This window comes from Vitis riparia, chromosome 10 (assembly GCF_004353265.1).
Source record: "Vitis riparia cultivar Riparia Gloire de Montpellier isolate 1030 chromosome 10, EGFV_Vit.rip_1.0, whole genome shotgun sequence".
Lineage (NCBI taxonomy): Eukaryota > Viridiplantae > Streptophyta > Magnoliopsida > Vitales > Vitaceae > Vitis > Vitis riparia.
In genome coordinates this window covers 15,869,469-15,895,917 of record NC_048440.1, presented here as the reverse complement: position 1 = coordinate 15,895,917, position 26,449 = coordinate 15,869,469, and the positions used below count along the sequence as shown (strand labels likewise).

The 26,449-nt window shown below is 35.6% G+C and overlaps 1 pseudogene; it reads left to right on the top strand.

The window, feature by feature from the left end:
- The first annotated feature begins 2,251 nt into the window (after positions 1-2,251).
- LOC117923142 overlaps positions 2,252-26,449 on the top strand; it is a 37,410-nt pseudogene continuing 13,212 nt past the window's right edge.

The following is a 26,449-nucleotide window of genomic DNA, read 5'->3' as shown; positions in this document are numbered from 1 at the left end:
TCTAAAAAGACTAAATCTAAATATACAATATTTCCTACTGAACTTATAGTATGTTAGTTTAAAAATTTAGTAATTTTAGAATTTTGAACTAACTATTTTTTTGTAAAGAGTTACTTCTTTTACTATCTTTTTCAATTTTTCTTCTACAAATTCTTTTACATTTCTCTTCAATTTATTCCTTCTATTATTTCCATGGTTTCACTCTTAAGCTTTTTGGTTAAAAAAAATTTGCTTTTCATTATGATCTAGTTATTGGTTTTTCTCCTAAATTAAAATTTTCAAATTGTTTTTAAAGGTTGCTTATATTTTGTTCTTCTAGAGTACTTGTCTTTTTAACTATATATTTGATCTAAAAAATTTATCTACTTTTTGATTGACTTTTTCTAATATTTCTTTCAAGTTTTGTTGTTCTAGTTTTATTTGTTCTATTTCCTTTCTAACAAATTTCTTTTCTTTAATTATCTTTGATATAATCTAAGTTGTTTCTTATCAAATTATGGTTTTTAAAGTTTTCCAATTTCTTTCCTAAGTCCTAACTAGATGGTTTATGTTATCTTTGTTTTTTTCCTGAGTTAAAATTTTGTGTTCTTTTGACACTTTATTTGTTACTTTTAACTTGTTATTCACTAAATATTTCAAGTGTTTCACCTTTTTTTTTTTTAGATGAAGGTTCATAAGTTTTCTAAACCAGTGGTTTGTTTATATGGAGGAACTAGCATATAAATTATTAATATAAAATCTTACAATTTCTTTTTTAATATAAGGTTTTTGTAATAAAAAGTTCATCATAAGATTCTTTTATAGCTAACTCATATTCACTCAAATATTTAAGAGAAGTTAGTTTCTTAATATCTTTAGTTAAATCCTATACATTTTGCCTTAAAGTATGCAATTTATCACAAGCTTGTATAAATTCTTCACATTGAGTGCATAATCTATTATTAAGTTCTTTCACATGTTAATAATCTAGAATGTAAATACTAGGAGGATAAGAAATATAAGACATAAATTATATTAGTTTGGACTATTTTACACTCAATTTCTAAGGGTAATATCTTTTATCTTTACAAGTTCTTTTATTTTTTCTACTAGTTTAATATCTTTTTGGTTAAAATATTTATGGTCAGTATTTTTTGTTTTGCCATAAAGAGGGTCCAATTAATCCATTAAGGTTTTTAATATAAGGTCTAACATAGTTTAATCCATTTGATAGGTATTTGTTCCAACAACATCACTAGGAATGAAACTTTTTGACAAGGATTTTTGAGCCAATGATATGATCGATTTGATGGCATCAAATACCTGCATAAATAAAACTAATTGATGTGACTAAAAGCAACTTTCTAATTGTCAAGTATGAAAGAGAATAAAGACAATATAAAAATAATTATAACCATAATAATAAGAATATGAAGAAAACAATTTCATTAGATGACCTAACCTAATTATCTATTAACTTTATGGTAACTATATGGTAAAAGAGCTTTGAACACCTCCATGAAATTTACAAGTAAAGGCTAACAACCTGATTTTCTATAACAAAATAAAAATAGAAGAAAGATAACTAAGAAATAAAATTCTCGAGGACTACCTATTTATGGAAAGTTTTTGTATTGCATCACACTACTACAAAAATCTAAAATCATGCCCTAAGCATGTTAGGGACACCACAACATGCTCCTGTTCTTGTTGTTCTTATTGTTATTATTATTGCTGTTGTTGTTGTTGTTGTTATTGTTATGCTTTTCTTATTATTATTATTATTATTATTATTATTATTATTATTATTATTATTATTATTATTGTTGTTGTTGTTGTTGTTGTTGTTGTTGTTGTTGTTGTTATTGTTCTTGTTCTTCTTGCTTTTGTTGTTGTTGTTGTTATTATTATTATTGTTATTGTTGTTGTTGTTGTTGTTTTTTTTCTTCTTCTTCTTTTCAATTGACTTTTTTTAACTTCTTGTTGTTCTTAATTGACTTTTTTCATTTTCTCAATTGACTATAAGATCTTCTTCTCAATTGACTTTTTTCATTTGTTGTTGTTCTCAATTTACTTTTTTCATTTTCTCAATTGACCATAAAATAATGTGTGCATTTATTCTTCTTCGTCTTCTTTTTTCATTTCCTCAATTGACCATAAGAATCTTCTTCTTATTCTTTTTCTTCTTTTTAACTTTTTTCATTTTCTCATTTGACCATAAAAATGTGTGTTTTTTTTTCTTCTTCTTCATTCTCTCAATTGACTTTTTTCATTATCGGGACGAATCCCAAACTTCTTGGGGAATATTACCACCCTTAAATATTTGTATGTTCTGACCCACCAAATACTTGCTTCCCACTCTCTCACACCCCCTTAAATATTTATATCTTTTTTGGTTTGCTCATGCTTTAATCTTGACTAATTGAATTTTGAGGGGTCTTGAGGCCAACCTGTTTTCTGGAACTGTTCCCCTTGAGCTTGGCAAACTGGTCCATTTGCAAAAGCTGTTAGTCTTTCATTATTATTATTATTATTATTATTTGTCCATTGCTTCAATTTTAGAACATTTGTTTATTGAATTTGATGATTTTAATAATCTCTAAAAATCATAGTAATCTTACATTGACTTGATCTTCTTTTTGGTGACTAGCATTCTTAATTCTAACAATCTCACTGGACCATTGCCTTAAGTGCTTGCTCAGCTAACTATTTTGAAAGAGCTGTATGTTCTCGTAAATCTTTGTGCTTGTGTATTTTTAAGGCTTTTATGCATATGTGATGTTAAAAAAATTAATTCTAGTGATGTTCATACCTATTTTGGGCCAAATGCAATAGGATTAGCATCAATAATTTCACTAGAAAAATACCCAGTTTCATTCAAAGTTGGAAGCAACTTGAGCAATTGTAAGTTTCTTTTTGGTTTAAGTATTTTATTGTCTCTTCATTTTAAAAGTGGTCGGGTGCGCTACATGTTCATTTGATTTACCTGATTAATAGAGAGATTCAAGCTAGAGGTTTGGAAATGCCCATACCTTCTAATAATTCAGTCTTGAGTAATTTAACTGAACTGTGAGTTAAGCCTTCTTAGTTCATATCTCTTAATTTGCTTAATTTAAATAATAACTAACTTCTCAAACTAATAAAATATTATGGACAAGAGTAGCATTTTGTCATTTTTTTCTTGATGGGATTCTATGCAGAAGAATTAGTGACTTAAATAGAGAGGGTTCCACTTTTCCACCCCTAAGAAGCATGAAGTATTTATGATTAAAAAAATGCTCTAAAGCAAAGTAATTCACACTCTCTAGCACTAGTACTTGCATGGACTTAAGTTTATGTTGCAGGATGTTGAGGGGTTGTAATATCTCGGGACTAATCCCCACATATATAGTAGAGATGATAGAATTGAGATTTTTGTAAATCTACCATGCATTTCTTTTCCTCTTTCCTTTTCTTTTATGGCAAATTTGTTGTCCCTAAATAATTGGAGTAGTGGATTATGTCAAGTATCATTAGCTTTCTACAGTAAGAACCTGTATAGTGGGCTACCATGTAAGGGGCTTCCTCTTCTTGTTCCTTCCTTTTACCCTTGACCTTTAACCACTAAGGCAAATTGTGCCTTTTTTTTTTTCTACATTTTTATTTTTCCATATGAAGGTAGAAAAAGTAGGAAAGACAAATATTTTACAATATGGGCCAAAGCTATATTGAGAGACTGTATGTTGATGGAAATTACCAGCTCCTTTGGGTCTAAACTATATTTTTATCTTTTGACTCCTTAGTTGGAAGCTCTTTTTTCTTTTTCCCTTTTGTGAAGGTATCATTTCCTCTTGTAATTCATCACCCCTCCTCTCTTATTGAATTTGTTGGGTGGTTTTTCTATGCCAAAATACTTTTGTGAGATTAAATTGGCCCTCAAATGATAATATACACACCTTGACTTTATTATTAAGAATGAGGATAAATGGATAATCTGGGGGTCTGTAATTCTATGTCTATCAATGAGTTATGTCTCTTTTCTTTACCCCTGTATCTTCAAACTAATGACCTTTTATCTCTTGAGATTTATATTGCACCAAATTCAATTAAGCCATCATTTGGCTGAACTTCTATTTTGGTGCTTTATTATGACATTTGTACTGTTATTTTCTCACAGAGATCTCAGCTTCAACAAGTTGAATGGAGAGATTCCAAATCTTGATGGCCTAACAAACGTGGAGGTCATGTAAGAAACAGAAACTTAAGACGTGTAATTGTAATGAATAGAAGTCTTCCCTATCTATATTGTGTCTATCATAAAAATTGATAGAGGGTTTAACACTATACACTATTAGTTCATTCTTATAATTGTTCCTGGGTCATACATTTTCCTCGTTATGAGTAACAGGTATATTCACTTGCCCTCAGCTATATGGGTTTTGGAGGTGGCCACAAGTCTGGTGCATTAGGAGACTCATCACTTAGGGCAAGGGCTTTCAATACTTATGCAGATTACCCTCGTGAAAATTTCAATTTCAATTTTTTCTCCATCTTCTCCTGCAGAACATTTTGAGATAATACCAAAAGTTGCATTAGTGGTCTAGTGGTAAAATAGTACCCTGCCATGGTTCCTAACTAGGTTTAATTCCCTGTCAGTGCATTATTATTTAATAGTTCTTTCTACATCTACATTCATTTTCTTTAATAAGTCTTTCTACATCTACATTCATTATTATTTTGTGCTCCCCATGTTCTGTTACATTGGAAAGCTCTAACAATAAACCATTTTTGCGTGCCGATTAGGTGTCTGACAGGCAATTGGCTTAATGAAAATATTCCAGATGGAATCAAGGGAAGACAGAGCTGCACGTATGTTTTTCATCCAGCATCTTGAGTTAATTTTGCTTGAGATTTGATGTCCATATTTTGTTATCTATTACCTTTCTTTTTATCTACCCAACCATACATAGGTAAGGTTGTACACATACATACACATGAACTCCCCCATACGAACACATTCATCTCTGACCTCTTTGGAGCTTGATTACTGATTCTATTCTTGCTATTTGCATCCCTCTATCTGCAATGGGTGAAAGAAATGTTCTCATTAGAAAAGCTCCTAACTACTTGTTAGCTATCAACTGCAAATTAGATTAAATTCCACATACAATCTTCTTTAGCACTTATAACTTACACAATTCTTTCATAGTGTTTTGTATATTAGCTTTCATGGAGTTATATTGTGTTTAACAAGTCATTTGTGTTTTTGCAGTGAAATAGATCTTTCTTACAATAACTTCTTTGAGCAATCTGCACTATCTTCTTATCGAGATAGCTTGCAATAACTATTTCTTAGTAAACTAAACCTTGTCAAGCTTCATGCACAGTTTTTCTTTCATTCACTGTCTACATTAAATTATCTTCTTTGGAGCTTGATTGCTGATTCTATTCTTGCTATTTGCATCACTCTATCTGCAATGGGTGAAAGAAATGCTCTCATTAGAAAATCTCCTAACTACTTGTTAGCTATCAGTTGCAAATTAGATTAAATTCCGCATACAATCTTCTTTAGCACTTATAACTTACACAATTCTTTCATAGTGTTTTGTATATTAGCTTTCATGGAGTTATATTGTGTTTAAAGAGTCATTTGTGTTTTTGCAGTGAAAAAGATCTTTCTTATAATAACTTCTCTGACTAATCTGCACTACCTTCTTGTCGAGATAGCTTTTAAGAACTATTTCTTAGTAGACTAAACCTTGTCAAGCTTTATGCACAGTTTTTAGCTTTTCTGAGGAGGGGAACTTGTAAGCTTATTACTTTATAATTTGAGTGTGAAGAGAAGCAATTTGTATATTTTTATCTTGCACAACATTGATTCTTTTCTTTTCTTTTCTTTCTTTTTTGGACCAATGCTACATTAATTCAGAGAACTTGGTGGGTGCCTGGAAAACTATCCTTGTCAAAAAGGTGAGTACATAAAATGTGAGGTGAATTTCTCTGTTATTTTATTCTAGATGATTGGGACTTATCTTTGGTATTGAAATGAAATTATATCATCTCATCAAGGACATAAAATTTAGTTTTATTTATTTATATATTTATATATTTATTTATGTTTAATATAACTGATCACTGTCTATAACTTTTCTGTTTCCGTAAGATTTTTATTCATTGCATATAAATTGTGGTGGAGAGAAATCTATGGTTGGAAATGTTGTTTATGAAGGGGATCAATATGAAGGAGGTACAACAAAATTTCATCTTATGACTGATTATTAGGGATTTAGTAGCACTGGACACTTCTGGGATCATAACAGAACCATAAATGATTACTTGGAATGAACCACTCTGAGTTGTATGCTAGAGCACAACTTTCTCCTCTATTTTTTACTTACTATGGGCGTTGCTTAGCGGATGGGAACTATACAGTAAAAATTCACTTTGCAGAGATAATTATCATAGGCAATAAATCCTTTCATAGCCTTGGCATACGGTTTTTTAATGTTTATATTCAGGTACTCATAATAGGAAAAATTAGATTGGTGCTTGGTTTGTAATAGAAGGTTAGTTGATTTAATTAGTTAATTGCAGGGAAAGTTGGAATCGGAGGATTTTGATATTGTACAAGCAGCACCAGGGGTTGATAAGGTAGTTGTAAAAGAATTTAAAGCAGTTGTGAAGAATAAAACTTTAGAGATCCGCTTCCATTGGGCTGGCAAGGAGACAAGAGCTATACCAAGTAGAGGAACTTATGGTCCTCTCATATCAGCTATTTCTGTGGAATCTGGTGAGTTTAGGCCTTATTCATTCCTAGTGAAATATCGTAGTCTTTTTCTTTCATAGTTAAGTTGGATGTGCCTTTTTGTTGCCCAACTTGTTTTGCTATGACAAATAACTATAAAGTTATTCTGTTAAATTATGAGATCAATAGTTTTGTAACGTCAGACAGTTATTTAACAACTTTATGAAAACCAGCTCAATTCCTCTATTTTATTTTATTTTTCTAACCAATTTACTGCTTGATATCTGCAATGTTGAAGAAAATCTTATTATAGAAAACATCAATTGAGTGGAATTATGTGCTATGCATAGCATTCAAGCTAATAATGTTGTTATTTTTGATAGATTTCAAACCTCCTTCTAATGGCAAAAAGAAGATACTCATTGCAGTTCTAGTTTCAGTATTGGTTTTCATTTTCACAATTTTGGGCCTTATTTTCTTGAAATGCTACTTTGGACAGAGAACATCAAGTGAACAAGGTAATGTAAATCTATGACACAAGCTTTGGTGCGACCAGGTGAGAAGGATAATAAAGAAGTATGTTTCCCAACTATTGTAGGAAGTAAGAAGAATTTGTGGCGACTTGAATATAATTATAAGTAGCCGATATACTCACACTGGCCATGACCTAAATAAAAAAATAATATGATAAGCAAAAATAAAGTTGGCTCTTCAGAGAATGATTATTAGAGAGCTATTAAGATGTTGTAGATATCTCTGAAAGAAATTGACCATATAAGCAGAAAATTCAGTAGAAAGACTAAAGAAAGACTAATTATTTCAAATGAATCCAAACATCATAATGGAATTGAGCTACAAGTGTTTTATTTTAAGTGGTAAGAAGAAAATGGACACATTTCAAGAAACATTTTTTGTGGTTTATCACTTCACTTGATTGTTAATGCCTTGGTTTTCCCTTGGCAAACAACCCTTGTGATGCTAAGTTAACCTTCAATGAGAAATGTGGAGCGGTCCACAAAGAGCACACAACACACACTAAAAAGAATGAAAGTGTTATTGCATAAAGAAAGCCTTACCATGATTGGAAACTCTGAATGCAAGTTCTTGGAGGTGCTTTTTCTAAATGGGGCCCTTTACCTATGTATAGGCATCTTGAAGCACTTTAGAATACCTTACCTAGAACCTTCCCCAGAATGTTTTATGTTGTTTACCATTCCTTATTCTTGAGTTCTATAATTTCCCACCTTTTATGTACAATTCTATGGTTTTTTAGAATGTCCCTTGTATATGAATGTCCAAGAGTCTCACGGTTCCGCATATACCAGATGTTTGATAATATTTGGTCCATCTATATATACAGTTCTCAAGGGAATCAAGATGGGCATGATGTTATGCTCGGTTTGATTCCAAGGGAACCATATAGGCGGCTTAGGTTGGAGTGGGCCTTGAGAAGTTCCATGGGTTCTCTATTTTATTACATGTAACTTCTTGGCAATAAAATTGAGCACTACTGTTTTCCAGTTGCATTTACTTTGATCATATTATTTCGAATGTATTCTAACTAATTAAGTAGCACTAAGATATAATTCAACAATCTAACATTTTTCCTTGGACAGAGTTGAGAGGATTAGATCTACAAACTGGTTTATTTACCTTGAGACAAATTAAAACCGCTACAAACAACTTTGATGCTGCAAACAAGATTGAGGAAGGAGGTTACTGATCTTTTTAGAAGGTACTCCACAGAATCAGTTCTTTCATTAATTATAAATTTGTAATTCTAAAATTTTTGGTTCATGAGATTTGGAGCTAGACCAATACTTTAAGGTATACTCACAACATTTCTGTATAGGGTACATTATTAGATGGTATCATAATTGCAGTGAAGCAACTTTCCACCAAGTCAAAGCAAGGAAATTGTGAATTTGTGAATGAAATTGGAATGATTACTACTTTACAACACCCAAATCTTGTAAGATTATATGGATGTTGTGTTGAAGGAAATCAACTGATATTGGTATATGAATTCATGGAGAACAATAGTCTCACTTGGGCTTTATTTGGTAAGGTTAATACTTTTATATTTCATTGTGTTTGTTATGCCATTTAAAAAGATTGGTCATCAAATATTGACATTTAGTTTTTAACAAGTTTGATGAACTCTATTGTTTGGGCAACTTCTATTAACTTAATGGAGATGAATGGGGATAAAACCCCAGGATTGGACGGGTTCATGGTGGCTTTTTGGCAAAGCTACTGGGAGTTCGTTAAGGAGGAAGTTTTGGACATGTTCAAGGAGTTCTATGAGCAGAACTCCTTCTTTAAGAGCCTAAATAATACATTTATGGTATTGTTACCAAAGAAATGGGGGGTTGAGGACTTGGGTGACTATAGACCCATTAGCTTGTTGGGGGGGAGGGGGTGGGTTGTATAAATTGTTGGCTAAGGTGCTGGCCAACAGGCTTAAAAAGATGATAGGAAATGTGGTGTCATCCGATCAGACTGTGTTTATTATAGAGAGACAGATTCTTGTCACCTTCTTAATTGCAAATGAGGTGATAGATTCATGGCAAAAAATGGGAGAGAAAGGCCTAATTTGTAAATTGGACATTGAGAAGGCATACGACAACATTAATTGGCAATTTTTGCTGAAGGTTCTGCAAAAAATGGGGTTTGGGCCAAAGTGGTTGGGATGGATGCGGAGTTGTATATCTACTGCTAAATTCTTAGTTTTGGTGAACGTTGTGCCAGCTGGCTATTTCGCAAGTTCTAAAGGGTTGCGTCAAGAAGACGCTCTTTCCCTCTACTTGGTCATCATGGGAATGGAAGTGCTAAGTGTGCTAATCACAAGGGCTGTTGAAGGGGGTTTTATCTCTGAGTGTAGCATTTGGCGAGGTAGATGGCAGACTGTCAATATTTCTCATTTACTTTTTGCGGATGACACAGTAGTTTTTTGTGAGACAAAGAAAGAGTACTTGACGCATTTGAGCTGGATACTTTTTTGGTTTGAAGCGGCTTCAGGGTTAAAGATTAATTTGGACAAAAATGAGGTTATTCCGGTAGGGGAGGTGGAAGAGGTGAACGAGATGGCTGTTGAACTAGGGTGTAGAGTGGGACAGCTGCCTACCGTTTACTTGGGGTTGCCTTTAGGAGCGCCTAATAAGGCCATTCCCATGTAGGATGGGGTGGAAGAGAAGGTGAGGAGGAGACTTGCCCTTTGGAAACGCCAATATATTTTCAAAGGTGGGAGAATCACTCTTATAAAGAGCACGATGGCCAGCATGCCCTTGTATCAAATGTCTTTGTTCCGCATGCCAAAATCAGTGGCAAGGAGGTTAGAAAAGTTGCAAAGAGGCTTTTTGTGGGGAGGGGGCAATCTGGAAAAAAAAACCCACTTAGTCAATTGGGAGGTGGTGTGTGTGGATAAAGAAAATGGAAGGCTGGGATTAAGGAAGCTTGCTCGTTTGAATAAAGCCTTGCTAGGCAAATGGATTTGGAGGTTTGTTTGTGCTAAGGAGGAACTCTGGAAGAAGGTGCTTGAGGCAAAGTATGGGCAAGAGGACTTTGGATGGAAGACAAGGAAGACAAATGGGGTGTTTGGAGTAGGGGTTTGGAAGGAGATTTTGAAGGAATTTGATTGGTGTTGGGAAAATATGGCATTCAAGGTGAGAAAAGGCAACAAAATCAGATTTTGGACAGATCCTTGGTGCGGGAGTTATGTACTGCCCCAAAGTTTCCCGAATCTTTTTGCCATGGCTGCCCATAGGAATGCCACGGTGGAAGAGATGTGGGACCAGAATTTTGGCTAAGGTGGGTGGAATTTAAGGTTTCTAAGGGACTTTAATGATTAGGACTTGGATATGGTGGGCAACTTGCTGGATGCGTTGAAGGAACATAGAGTCACGTTGGAGGAAGACTCGGTGTTTTGGAAGAAAGGAAGAGACGGGTTGTTTAGTGTCAAGAAAGCGTACAGCTTGTTGGCAAACCCCATTGTCGTCGTTTTCACGAAAAGTAATATCTAGGTGGATAGAGTTCCAACCAAAATTGCTTTCTTCGCGTGGGAAGCCGCTTGGGGGAAGGTGCTCACTCTTGATAGGCTTCAGAGAAGAGGGTGGTAGTTTCCTAATTGTTGTTTCTTGTGCGGTTGCGAAGAGGAAATAATAAATCATATTTTAATTCATTGTACAATTGTCAGAGTGTTGTGGGATATCATTCTTGGTTTGTTTGGTGCTCAGTGGGCCTTTCCAGAATCTGTAAATGAGGTTTTATTTAGTTGGAAGGGCTCTTTTGTGGGGAAAAAAAAGGAAAAAACTGTGGAAGTCCATCCCGCTGTACATTTTTTGGATGATTTGGAATGAGAGAAATAGACTAGCTTTTGAGGAGGGGGTGTGCTAGCAATTCAAAGTTAAAAACTTCATTTGTGCGTAATTTATGGGGTTGGGCTAAATTGTATATTGGAGAGGAACCGCTCTCTCTTATAGACTTTTTGGAGTGGTTAGCCTCCAATTAGGGGTTGGTGAGTTTTGTTCTTTTTTGGTTGTGAGGCCTTAGCCGCCTTGTATACTCCCTGTATGCTTTACGGCTCTTTTGCCTCATGTTTATATATTCTGCGTTTACTTATCAAAAAAAAAAAAATTAACTATAGGTCAAGTGGAACACCGATTAAATTTGGACTGGTCCACGAGACAAAGGATTTGTGTTGGTATAGGAAGAGGTTTGGCTTTACTGCATGAAGGATCAACACTGAAAAATTGTTCATAAAAGCAAATAATATACTACTTGATAAGAATCTTAACCCTAAGATCTCTGATTTTGGTTTGGTGAAACTTGATGAAGAAGATAACACCCATATTAGCACCAGAGTTGTTGGAACCATGTAAATTTCTCATCCCTTCCTTTTCAATTCATGACAGTTTTAACATATATAGTTGCAATCTTTCAATAATATTCCTATTAAACTAAAGTAGAAAGAAGGGGGGTTACGCATTTTTCTTATCAATTTTCATTTCTTTAAATCACTATCATGAGATATAGAAAATAGTTTATCAAAATTTCTCCATTTCTGCCCTGATTTATACTTGAACAGTCAGTGGTTAACTTCTCAGCACATAAACTAATTTTAATATGGATATTGATATGGATAAAATTCTTGTGGTATCAGTATTTTGGTATAAATCTATGTATTTCAGAAACTACATCAGCATTGAATCCCTACTTGCATAGAGGTTGTTGTTTGATGATAAATCAATATTCAGGCTTATTTGAGAACTAGTTAAAAGGAATATTGCCATCAGTTATCATCTGTGGCAGTTATTTATACTCTGATAATCAAATTCAAGAAGTTGCTACAAGTGATGGTATATTGTGGTAGCGAGTTTATTTAACTAATAGGTCAATCTGGACACTTCATGGGTTCTTGAAGTTCAGATGTTATTAGCTAGTTTGCATCAATAATATTGCTTACATTTTAACAATCATCTTTAGCAAATGGAGTTATTGCCAGAGTCTGGCACCCTTTTTAATTACATTGATGTGTACAAATTACTAATGTAAGAAATATAATTTGCACTTTTTTACCTAAAATACCGGTGATGTTTTGGGGTTATTGTGCAGAGGATACATGGCCCTAGAGTGTGCATTATGGGGTTATTTAACCTATAAAGCCGATTGTTGAAAGAGAGAGAGAGAAAGAAAACCTTAATTCTCATTCATATGTTTAACTTCTTACAATAGAGAAATATATATACAAGGCTAGGTTGAACTAACTACCATATATGTGACCTATATTAAGAAAGGAAAAAAAGATTGTACACTATAAATACATTATATTCAACACTCCCCCTCAAGCTGGAGCATATATGTCATATGCACCAAGTTTGTTACAAATGTTTTTAATCCCAGGACCTCTGAAAGATTTAGTGAAGATGTCTGCTAGTTGATCATTTGAATTAACAAAACTTGTAGCAACACACCCTGATGCGATATTCTCTCTAATGAAGTGATAGTCAACTTCAATATGCTTGGTCCTTTCATGAAAGACTGGATTGGATGCAATATGTAATGCGGCCTGATTGTCACAGACTAGCTTTATCTGTTCATCTTTTCAAAATCTCAATTCCTGAAGGAGTTGCCTCAACCATATAAGTTCACATGTTGTCAAAGCCATAGCTCGATACTCAGCTTCAGCGCTTGATTCGGCCACTACATCTTGTTTCTTACTCTTCCAGGATATTAAGTTACCTCCAATAAAAACACAATACCCTGAGATGGAATGCCTATCTGAGGGTGAACCAGCCCAGTTTGCATCGGTGTAACCAACAATTTGGGTATGGCCCCTGTTTTCATACAACATACCTTGGCCTGGTGTTCCTTTAATATATCGAAGAATGCGGATCACAACATCCTAATGGTTGTCACATGGTGACTGTAGAAATTGACTAACCACACTCATAGGAAAAGAGATGTCTGGTCGAGTAATGGTGAGGTAGTTCAGTTTGCCTACAAGTCGGCGATATCTCCCAGGATCTCTTAGAGGCTCCCCTTGTCCTGGTACAAGTTTGACATTTGGATCCATAGGAGTGTCAACGGGTTTTCATTCTAACATACCTGTTTCTTCCAAGATGTCTAAGGCATACTTCCTTTGTGATATAACCACACCTGAACTGGATTGAACTATTTCAAGTCCTAGAAAGTACTTGAGTTTGCCTAAGTCTTTGGTTTGAAAGTGGTTGAAAAGGTGTTGCTTTAGTCTTTGGATACCCTCCTGATCATTGCCTATAATGACAATGTCATCCACATAAACTGCCAAATAGATGCACTGGCTCGAAGAGTTATGATGATAGAAACTGAATGATTTGCTTCACTCCGAAGCATTCCAAACTCTTGAACAACTGAACTAAAACGCCCAAACCATGCCCGAGGAGACTATTTCAAGCCATATAGAGAGCGGCGTAACTTGCACATTAAACCAGACTCCTTTTGAGCAACAAAACCAAGTGGTTGCTCCATATACACTTTCTCAAGAAGTTCACCATGAAGGAAAACATTCTTAATATCCAACTGATAAAGAGGCCAATGACACATAGCTGCCATGAAGAGAAACAAACGAATAGAAGCAATCTTGGCAACAAGAGAGAAGGTGTCACCATAGTCACAACCATAAATTTGAGTATAACCTTTAGCAACCAAGCGGGCCTTAAGGCGATCAACCTGACCACCAGCAAGAATGAAAATATCGGTAATCACGTATATATCGGTCACTTGATTTTACAGATATATCGAATATATCGGAGAAATATCGGCGGATATTTTGGAAAAAAATTTTTGTATGCCAAAATTTGTTCAAAACTCATGGAAATGTAAGAAAAACCTCATAGCAGTGTAATTAGAAATATAATAGACAATTTAAAGTTGTTTTGTTGAAAAAATTGATATATGTATGATATAATTTGCGATATTAAATGTAATTATATCATGTCAGTGGATAAGAAATGTGAATTTTGTAATTGTACACTCATTATGAAGCTTCATGAAAGACTTGATTTCATTACATATCAATAATTTGTACATATTACATTGCAATGACCCTTTAATACCAAAATGAGGATCGATGTGGTTCAATGGAATTGGTAGATGAAGGAACCCCGTCTTGCTGTTGGAGATAATATTGGTACCAACTCATTGAGCCTCGATAATATTGGTTAAAAATTCTAACATGCCATGCATATATCTCTTAAGTCTTACCCACTGTCTCTACATGGATATGATACTCGAGATTGACCCATGTGTTCATGTCAAATCCTCTTTGCATTTGATATGGAACTTGGTAAGACATTTGTGCAGCATAGGGGTAGGTCGGCATACCATACTCTTCATCAGTTGAACTTGAAGGTTGACCATAACCCATCACATAAGGAGGGTAAACGTTAGCCTCATTTGAGGAGTCACTAAATTGAGTTTCTATACTCATAGATTCAAAACTCCCTGAAAGTAACTCCTCGTTATATGGAGTCATCGTCCGTTCTCTTCCTTTGTATGGCTGCCCAATAGCTCCTATACCTGGACCAGCTCTTCTAGAGCCATGGTCTTCATCTTGTATGCAATGTGTGAAATCATTTTCACAAGTGAATTGACTCATTGGATATTGACTTTGTTGGCGTTCCCCAATATCTTCTCCTGCGTGATCACTTCCATCATCAGTTCCACTTTTTGAACCATCGTAACCAAAAGCAGAAGTACCAGCAGCACTAGATCTACTACTTTGGCCAATACTTGTGGAGTCAACCTCTTGGTGGGAATTCAATGCCCCTTGAAATGAATCCTCAGTATTTTTGCTAAAACTTTCACTGTGAACTTTTTCGGACAACACACATTCAACATCAACTCCAAATTCTCGAGCATGAGCAGCAATTCGTGGATCAAGATTACCAACTTCATCATCTAAGTGTATAGGCCTGACCCATTGGAATAATTGATTCTCTTCTTCTTCACCCACCTCGGCTGAAATGTCAAGAAGATCAAGGTAATCTTTCTCAGCAACTCGTTCATTTTCTGCCTCCATATCGCGTAACTTTAGCTTCATATTGTAGTAACAGAAAACTAATTGCTGTAGTCTGGAGTAAGCCAAACGATTGTGTTGCTTTGTGTGGATTAAAGCAAATGTGCTCCAATTTCTCTCACAAGCAGAAGATGACACAGTTTGTGAGAGAACTTTAATGGCCAAATTTCTTAATGTAGGTGTTTGGTTCCCATACATGAACCACCATTCAGCTGCAAGGGAATTCATAATTATATAAATACTTATGTGATGAATTTACAATAATGATAATCAATTTTTTTTCTCTATTAAGAAATAGTACTTACTGGGCACCGTGGTTGACCTTGATGCAACCGTTGCTCGATCACTGAATCCTCTCTTTGCATCTTGAAAAAGCACAAGCTATGTATTCATAATTTAAATTGTTAATAATATTTGTTAGTAAATGTTCAAATAAAATGATGAATGAAATAAGATATTTTAGTAAAATAAGAGTTTCTTATTTACTTCATTTCCAAATTGACCAACCGATTCAGTATTTGGGTCTAATTTAGCAAATACTTCATGGACTGATTGAATTAAATATGGATCACTACCAACTCCACACCTATATTGAAACCTTGGATTCAAGAAATATGCTACAATAAAATTATGTAGATTTAGTATTGTGTAAGAGAAAATGAAATAAAATCAAAGTAACAATTGATGAAAATTAAGTACCTGCTACATGAAGTGGATGTTTTAGTTTTTTCTCCCAACGATCTTTAAGTATTTTGAAGATCCAATCGCCAACTTGTTGACGGTTGAGATTTTATTTCATCACTTGCATAAGCTCGTACACAAACGGTATTGTTGGAAAAACTTCTGAATCAATGATTCGAAGCACCACATATAGTGGCTCAAAGTATGAAACAACATGTTTCATTCTATCCCAATATGGATGATCAAACATTAGTTTCTCTATATCTCGTCCGATGTTTGTCCGACTAAGCTTGTGTAGTGCCCATTCATCACTCATAAACAATTTATTCAAATCGACCATTTTTTTAAGAAGGCTTTCAAGAGCAATATAGTTTGTAGCAAACCTTGTAGCTCCTAGTCGAACAATGTCTCCACCATAGTACTTTCTCATTTTTGCAAGTAACCAACAATGATTGTAAATGAAGTTAGTTATCTTGCGAGCATTGCATATTACCTCAGCAGTACTAGGTCTTTTCCCAATGTCTTCAAACATTAAGTTGATGCAGTGTGCCGCACATGGGGTCCAATATAAGTTAAACTTTTTCATCAACAACTTCCCTGCTTTTATGAACGCTGACTTGTTATCTATGACAATTTGGACCACATTATCTACCCTGACTTCTTTAATAACATTCTTCAATAGCTTGTATATGTATTTGTGGTCTTTGATATTGTTGGATGCATCAACTGACTTGAGGAACACCATACTTCCTTTTGAATAAACCATGAAATTAATTATGCTTAATCTTGTGGGCCATGTCCATCCATCTGACATTATGGTGCAACCATATGTCTTCCATTTTTCTCTTTGCTGGTTCACATAAGCTTCCCTATCTTTGTATTCCATTTCCAAGTACTTATTCTTTATTTCATATGGAGATGGAGGTTCGATTCCCATTCCTACAAATCATATGTAAGAAATATTTAAAACATGACACAAAAGACTACACCTACTGAAGGTATAAAACAATATAAAATTTGATAACTTAAAAATTACCTGCTTGTTGTGCACCAATAATCATATTCTTGAAGTGGTGAGAGTTTGCTTTATTGGGTGCGACGCTATCATAAATGAAGAATTTACTTATTAAGCGTCCCATCATTTCTTTAATTGAACCACCCTTTAACATATCTTTAATATTTTTTTGCTTTGCCTTAGAAGACTTGTAGAGTGAGGGTGCAATAGGTAGTGATGGGTCTGAATGTCGCATACTTTGAGATTTCCGCATTATCGGTTCACCACTACGTCGTGACGACTCCCCTGTTTTACCCTTGCTTTCTATAAGATTTTCATGTTGTTGTCGCTCCCATTCTGTTGCCTTCGATGCACAAACCGCTTCTCGATAAGCATCCCGCTCATCCAGGTCCATATTTGCTGGATACATGTACACTTCATCATCATCATCATCATCATCATCATCATCATCATCATCATCATCATCATCATTCTCGTCCATGTCATGTGTATGCCTAGCCCCCATAGTGCCATGTAATTGATCTCTGATCTCTTCAATATCTATAGCTTTCTTTTCTTTTGCTTTACTTTTTTCATGTAACATCTCTCGTATCTCTTCTTTCACTTTGGGTGGCACTGAAAGACACTTTTTGGTATTGTTATTCGTGTCTCTATGCGCTAAATGATACTTGAATCGACTAATGCCTCCACTCTTCATCACCAGCCCACAAAAATTACAAATTGTCCTATTTCGGTTTCTCTCTAATGGTGAACAATACTTCCAAACTAAATCTCGGCCGAATGTACCACTCCCACCACTTCCATCTCCACCTCTACCTCTACCTCCACCTCCAATTCCACTTCCACTTCCACTAGCCATTGCAACTCTATTAAACATATACTATTTCATTAGAATTGAATAAAAATTTAAATTAAACAAGTAATTAAAAAATAAACTTATTGCAAATATAGTAATCATGTTAATCAAACTTATTGCAAATGTACTAATTAATTACAATTGAAAAGAAAAAAATTGAAAATATACAAAAAAAATTTGAAAAAATTGGGAAGCTCCTAATATTGTTAATTAAGTTAATAAATTAACTAAACTAAATTAATTCTATGAAAATTTACTAATTCATTCAAGATTTAAAAAATGTACTAATTAATTACGAATGAAAATATAAAAAAAAAATTGAAAAATTTGGCAAGCTACTAATATTGTTAATTAAGTTAATAAATTAACTAAACTAAATTAATTCTATGAAAATCTACTAATTCATTCAAGATTTAAAAAATGTACTAATTAATTACGAATGAAAATATAAAAAAAAAAATGAAAAATTAGGAAGTTCCTAATATTGTTAATTAAGTTAATAAATTAACTAAACTAAATTAATTCTATGAAAATCTATTAGTTCATTCAAGATTTTAAAAATGTACTAATTAATTCAAATGTACTAATTAATTACGAATGAAAATATAAAAAAAAAAATTAAAAATTGGGAAGCTACTAATATTGTTAATTAAGTTAATAAATTAACTAAACTAAATAATTCTATGAAAATCTACTATTCATTCAAGATTTTAAAAATGTACTAATTAATTCAATAATTACAAATGAAAAGAGAAAAACATTGATGTACTAATTCATGACAATTAAAAAGAAAATAAATAAAATTGAAGATTTAAATAATATACTAATTAATTACACTTCAATACAAAATAATAAAAATTTTAAACAAACATACCTTAAAAACAAAATGAGTAACCTTGGGAGCAATGAGAGATCAAATATGAAACGTGGATGAAATTGGTGAAAAATAAGCTATTTATAGAAAAAAAAAATTGGGCCAAAAAAGCTGTTGGAATCTTATTTTACCGTTGGAAAACAAAATTGGCTGTTGGATCGAAATCTGGGCGAAATCTAACCATTGGATCATCACATAGCCGTTGGGGTTCAATTCTGGCCGTTGGATCGCATCCAGCTTCAATTTGGACCATCAGATGTACATAAAATTGACCGTTGGAACTCAGACCAAATTTGAACCGTTAAATCAACGCGGGGAAACTAGGAGTCGTTGGATGAGCAGCAGGTGCAAGGCGCCCCTCACAAAATTACATGTGCTGCCACTTCTGTCTCGACCTCGCCAAAGCGGCTCCGAGCCTCCAACATCATCGCCGTTGCTCGTCGAACCCATCGCCGCTGCTCGCCAGACCCATCGCCTTGCTCGTCGGACCCATCGCCTCAACTCTCTCTCTCTCTCTGCCACGAAATCAACCACTCTTCAAGCCCTAACACCACCATCTGAGCCGTGGCTGTGTAACTTGACCACACCGCCGATGGTCCCGCCATTAACACCTCCGTTCAGCATCGACGCTAGTGTTACATGATTGCGTGCCTAGCTGGTGTACCTTGAGTTTGGTCCTCAGACAGGAGTAATCAACAAAATTTATAACCTATATCACCATGCACTAGGATAGCCTTAGCTAATATAGCATAGTGGCTCTAGGATCGTTCACTGGGAAGGGTTTTCAACTTACAACTGATACCAATTCAAAGTTGAATTGGTGCTTTTTCATTTCAAGGTTAGCTCAAGAAGAAAACATAAACTTTGGTTGAAAAATGATTTGTTTCAAGCTAACTAAAAAGAAAGTAATGGGAATTACTTATGAAGAAAAACGTTCCTTGGAGTTTTAGGATCACTGGGGTCAGGTTCCTCATGCAAAAACAGAGCTCCGGTCACTTGAATCTTTTTCTCGCATTAGAGAATTAACATATAGTTAGTTCTCTAACCGGTGTTGTACAGATGCTTCCCTTTTATAGATTTCAACACTAATTCCCTCTCACTGATGCATCTTGCAATAGCTCGTGCCTCTCACCTAGCATTTGCCATTCAAGGTGATCATTAACCTTGGACTTCCCTTTTCAAGCTCGCAAGAGATAACTAATGGATGTCTTCTTAGAGTCCAAAAGCTTACCAAGTGTTAACAATTCTAGAAAATCCTACCTTCAAGTCACCTCCCAAAGGCTCGCAAGAGATAAACTAGTGCATCTTCATGGACGGAGATCACTTGCCTTACCAAGTGTTGGCCCAGGTGAATTGAAGGCGTTTTAAGTTAACTAAAAACATAGAAACCATAAACGGGTCACACTTTCTTTTCATTAACAGTTGAAACAACAAAACTTCCAATTCTTGCATTCGGAACCTTACCCGGCTACCTTAGCTCCAAGGAACTAAAAGTCTAGCCAACCATTCTCTGAGGAAACATCCTTAGAGCTTGTTTGACTAATAAGAAAAAATAAATACAATACAATCAAATTGAGTAGGTAAAGCAGAGCAAAACTCTGTATTTTACTTCCTTCAAAACTATACAAAAATTGTCTCTGAGAACAAGCTCCCGAGATGATGCGTGTAATGAAAATTACAAAACAATATATATAAGGTTATTCACCCTTTTGTTCTTGCTTAATAACTAAGGAATCTTATAATTAGTGGGTTACAAGGAGAAAATGAGGATTTAAACATCAAATATCTGAAGCAAAAAATCTAAAAATGTCGGTCGCAAATATCTGGAAGTACTCAGGAGAATTTCGCAGGCACACAAGATGGCTGCGAAATTTCGCAAGTTGAAAGACACCATTTCGCAGCCTGCGAAATTGGTCTTCAGCTTGGTGTGATCGGCTTCCAATGGCTCTAACTTCTTCATTTCAACTCCAAATCGCGTACTATTTAAAGCATTGGATTGCTGGCTTCTCGAGCTTCGAAACGACATATAGCATGCATAAATTGAGCTCTAGAAAGTGCACCAAAAGTGTTTAATAATTGCTGTCCTCTTGAACTCTTCTGTTAGATTTCTTTCTTTACTTTCCCTCCTTGCATTCATGATTTGCTTTTGGCAAAGGATTATAAAGCTTCAAAGCTTTGGTTCTTCATGTTAATGAGCTTCCAATTGCTTTGCCATGGATTCCATAGAACTCTCCTCAATTTTGGATTTCATTGGTGATCAAATTACTATCAAAAGCACCAAAACTTACACAATTTGATTAGAAATGATTGCAAAGGTACTTAATATGCTAATTGAGTTAAAAGGTAATAACTACTACTCAAAAGTGTTTAAAAGAGTTAATTACAAGCTACAAAATAGCACTTTTTGAGTAGTAATCATTACAGGTACATTTTTTTTTCACAAAATCGAAGAAAAATCTCCAAAATAAACAGAAACAAAACGATATTTCTCAGAAATTTTCCAACTAGAGGCGATTTTTTGAAAAAATCGCCGAAATTTCAGAGATGTTAATCCAATTTTTGGCTAAATTTTTGGATATTTCTGCCGTTGACATTTCACCTCCCTTTTTCATTTTGTCGCCGACCGAAACATGAAATATCTCCAAAATTTCGGCCAAAAAAACAGAAATTTTCATCCTTGACCATCAGGACCAACTTTAACAATGTAGACCCAATGACATCCAACTATAGATTTACCAGGAGGTAAAGAAACAAGATCCCATGTGCCATTGGAGTGTAGAGCAGCCATTTCATCAACCATTGCATGTCGCCACCTAGGATGAGAAAGTGCCTTACTAGTGCTCTTAGGAAGAGAAACAGAGGATAAAGTAGAAACAAAGGCAGAATAGGATGAAGATAATCGATGGTAGCTCAAAAAATTATAAATAGGGTGAGGATTACGAGTAAATCGATTACCTTTCTAAAGAGCAATATGCAAATGGTTAGTAGATGACAGGATCGGGGTAGGAGAAATCGGTGGGACAGGAGGTGAGTCATCAGGTACCTCAATTGAAGAGAGAGGAGGAGCAACGACACAATGTCGACGATGATAAACCTGAAGAGGATGAGAGAGCACATCTGAAGGAGAGGATATATAAGAAAGTGGCAATACTTCAGAAATGGGGAGAGATTCAGAGGATGAGAAGAATGGAGAGTCCTTAAAGAAGGTGACATCAGCGGAGAGAAAATAATGATGAGTGTTAGAGGAATAACAACGATAGCCCTTCTGAAGTCGAGAGTATCCTAAGAAGATGCATTTCGTAGCCTTGGCGGAGAGCTTGTCCTGTCCAGGTGTGAGAGTATGAACAAAACAAGTACAACCAAAGACACGAGGAGGAAGGAAATAAAGAGGTTGGGTAGGAAAAAGGTGGGAATGAGGGATTTGGTCATGTAATATAGATGAGGGCATATGATTAATCAAGTAACAGGTTGTAAGAACAACATCCTCCCAAAAACGAAAAGAAACATGACTATGGAGAAGAAGGGTACAAGCTGTCTCAACAAGATGTCGATTTTTACGTTCAACAACCCTATTTTGTTGAGGAGTATGAGCACAAGATGACTAATGAAGGATCCCATGTTAGGACATAAAAGAAGTAAAGGGTGTTGAAAAATATTCCCGAGCATTGTCATTGCGTAACACTCGAATAGAAACATTGAATTGGGTTTGGATTTCAACATAAAATTTCTGGAATATAGAGAATAACTCAGCTCGATTTTTCATAAAAAATAACCAAGTACATCTTGAATAGTCATCAATGAAAGTGACAAAATACTGAAATCCTAAAGTAGACGCAGTCCGACATGGACCCTAAACATCAGTGTGGACAAGTTCAAAAGGAGACTTTGCTCGATTATTCAAACGCTTTGGGAATGAGACATGAGTATGTTTCCCAAGCTGACACGACTCACACGCAAGCGACGACAAAGTGGAAAAATGAGGGACCATCTTTTGGAACTTGGAGAGACTAGAATGACCCAGACGATTGTGAATGAGAAGAAGAGCATCGGCAGAAATGCAAGCTGCAGGAGATGAAGGTGATGTGAGGTGATAGAGGCCTTGAGACTCACACCCTATGTCAATCGTCTTCCCCGTACTCCAGTCCTGCAAGATCACAGATTTATTAGAAAAAGTGATAGAACAGTTAAGAGTGCGAGTTATTTTGCTGATGGAAATAAGATTAAAAGGACACTTAGGGCATAAAGGACAGAATGGAGAGGTAGAGAAGGGAGAGGATGAGCCAAACCAATACCTTTAGCCATAGTTTGGGAACCATTAGCTAAAGTAATAGTAGGTAAGGCAGAGGTAGTAGTAATAGAGGAGAAAAAGTGTTTATTACCAGAGATATGATCAGATGCTCCAGAATCTAGAATCCATGGGCCAAGAGAAGGAGACTGAGTAAAGTAGACAGAGACATTACCAGTCTGGGCAATAGAAGCTGATGTGGCTGCCTGATATCGGAGATAGGCATCATAATCACTACCAGTAAGGGTGATACTCTGAGATGTGGAGCTCGTAGCGGAGTCAGGTCGAGATAGCAGATGATCAAATGACTGAGCAATGTGGGCAGTGCGAGGAGGCCGTCCATGTAACTGATAGTAACGATCTCGAGTGTGACCAAGCTTATTACAATAGGTGCATGAGGACGTTGTCTTCGACCCCGATTGCCACTACGTTCTCCTCAAGAGTTAGTCTGAGAGGCTAACATAGATGAATATGAAGGACCATCAGTCGACAAGGTCTGAGTAGAGGAGAGGCGTAAGAGACGAGCGAACACATCATTCAATGATGGTACTGATGGATTAGCAAGAATCTGATCTCGGATAGACTCAAGATCTGGACGGAGGCCAATGAGGGTTAACACCATAAAGAACTTGTCAGTTTGTATTTGTTGAGCTTCAGCACCATTAGTGAAAGACATCAAAGTTAAGAACTCCTCCTTAAGAGATGCAATCCGGCCAATATAAGTTGATAGATCCATGTCCTGCTGTCTCACATGAACAATATCAGAAACCATCTTATAAAATCGTTGAATATCATTTGTGTATGATCCTTTAGCCTGAGTCCAAAATTTAAAGTAGGTTTTGTAGGCACGAATATGATGTAAAATTTTGGGATCAACATATTGCCATAATACGTTGCATAATTGTGCTTCGATTTTCTTCCATTGCACTTTATCATCATCAGGTATAACATCATCAGGTGTAACAAGATGATCCTCATAACCTTGTCCCATAAACCAGAGTTCCACGGACGCTGACCAGGAGAGATAATTCTCACTACCAATCAATTTTTCTGATGTGATAGTAGGAGATCCAGAGATGACGGATGTAAAAATAGGATTGTTAGTCACAATATCCACTTCACCTGAGATTGAATCACATTTGGATCGAAGAGAGCCCTAAAGGGAGGTCGGACCATAGTTGTGGAAGAAGAACCTAGTATGTCGGGACTCAAACAAAGGAAAAAAGTGACTGGAGATGAAGAAGAGGCCTTCCCAAGGCACACACAGGTCTTGGCCAAGGAATGGAGCTGCCGTCGGAGGTTGAAAGAAGACCTGTGGAGGCTGAAATGCCAAAAAAATAGAGAAGTAGGGTTCGGAGAAGACTGACGGAGGCTTAGAAGTGCAAGATGGCGCTAGACGAGCCTGCTGGTAGAAGCTCGGCACCAGAAAGTGGGCCATGTGCCCTCACGCGCAGGCACATGAGATTCAGGCCGTCAGAGAAAAACGGCGCGTGGGAGGCGCGTGGATCAGTTTTTGGCTCCAGTGCTTTGAGAAAGGTTGCAGATCTACTATTTGCACTCTTGATGATGTGGTCAGTGTCGAAAAAAAGTAGTCGGAAAAAAAAGTCGCCGAAAAAATGTTGACGGTGATGAGGGTTTTCTAACCACAATATGGCTGATCGAAAAACTTTGGGAGATGGAAAAGGTGACCGAAATGAAATACGGCCACTGGACGGATTCCCAGAATTAATTACACGGGTAAACCAGAAAGAATAAAGTTTTCTCCCTTGGCTCTGATACCATGTTGAAAGAGAAAGAAAGAAAAAAACCTCAATTCTCATTCATATGTTTAACTTCTTACAATAGAGAAATATATATACAAGGCTAGGTTGAACTAACTACCATATATGTGCCTATATTAAAAAAGAAAAGAAAGATTGTACACTATAAATACATTATATTCAACACTGATGTATACAGTTTTGGGGTTGTTGCTTTGGAACTTGTTATGGAGAAGAACAACATGAAATATAGACCAAATGAGGATTATGTTTGTCTTCTAGATTGGGTAAGTCAACTTTTTTTCTTGTTCATTGCATGTGTTAAATCAAGATAATAGTTTGAAACCAGATCACTATTTTTGAAACTTATATGTTTAACGTGGTCAACCTGCTTCCATTGTAGAGAGGGAGTAAGAGAATGAGAGAGAGGGATAGAGAGAGATGGAAAAAAAGAGAGAGAGTAGAAGTAATCAACCTAGTTGTAGTGTAACAAATGTTAGGTGGATAGACATAACATAATGATAGCATCAAAACCCCTTACATTTTCCATTTTGCTTCATTTTCTCCCCTTTCGCATTGGTCATTTCCTAGTGTCTTGGCCATTTCCTAGATTGTGAACTCTTATTTAATCTCTCATTGTCTGAATGGAGGTTGATATGATTTTGTTTGTTTTTCTAAACATTTCCAACCTTCTCTTTTGCTTCATTTAGGCCTTTGTTTTACAACAAAAAAGAAATTTAATGGAGCTAGTGGATCCAAACTTGGGAACTCAGTTCAAAAAGGAAGAGACCATAAGGATGATTAAAGTTGCCCTATTATGCACCAATCCATCTCCTGCACTTAGACCTACCATGTCTACAATGGTGAGCATGCTCAAAGGTCAAATTGTCGTTCAGGAATACCCTTTAAATCCTAGTATTTATGGTGATGAATTTGGGTTTGAAGCCCTCAGAGGCCAGTATGATCAGACACAATTACAGAGCTCAAGTGAAATTGAGCCCCTCAATCATTCATCACATTCTCTTGGAATTCGGTTATGGGAAGACTTGTGGTGGGGGGACCAACCTTTGGGGGTCCAATATCCAAGACTACTTAGTGTAGTCACGGATAAAAATATTCCTATTTCTTCAATTCTTGGATCTACTCGCCCATTCTCTTAGAATTTCAACTTTCGTCGAAATCTTTCCGATTCTGAGATAGAAGATTTAGAAGGCCTCATGCGGTCTCTTGATCGTCTACATATATCACATTCAGTTCCAGATATGAGATCTTAGTCTTTATCTTCTTCAGGACTTTTCACAATCAAATATTTTTTTCTTGCCTTATCTCAATTTTCTGATTCGCCTCCAGTTTTCGCTACTAAGTTTGTCTGGAATTCTCAAGTCTCCTTCAAAGTCAAGTCCTTTGTCTGGTTGGTGGCTCACAAGAAGGTTAATACTAATGACTTGCTACAGTTGAGAAGACCCTACAAAGCACTTAGTCTTGACATTTGTAAGTTGTGCATGAAGCATGGAAAAACAGTAGATCACCTTTTTCTCCATTGCTCTTTGACAATGGCATTGTGGCACAGATTATTTCAATTAGCAAAGACAGATTGGGTCTCTCCAAGGAGCATCTCTATCATGTTATCTACTAATTTTAATGGTTTTGGATCTTCTAAGAGATGGATTATTTTATGGCAAGACGCGTGCATCACTTTAATGTGGGTGGTGTGGTGG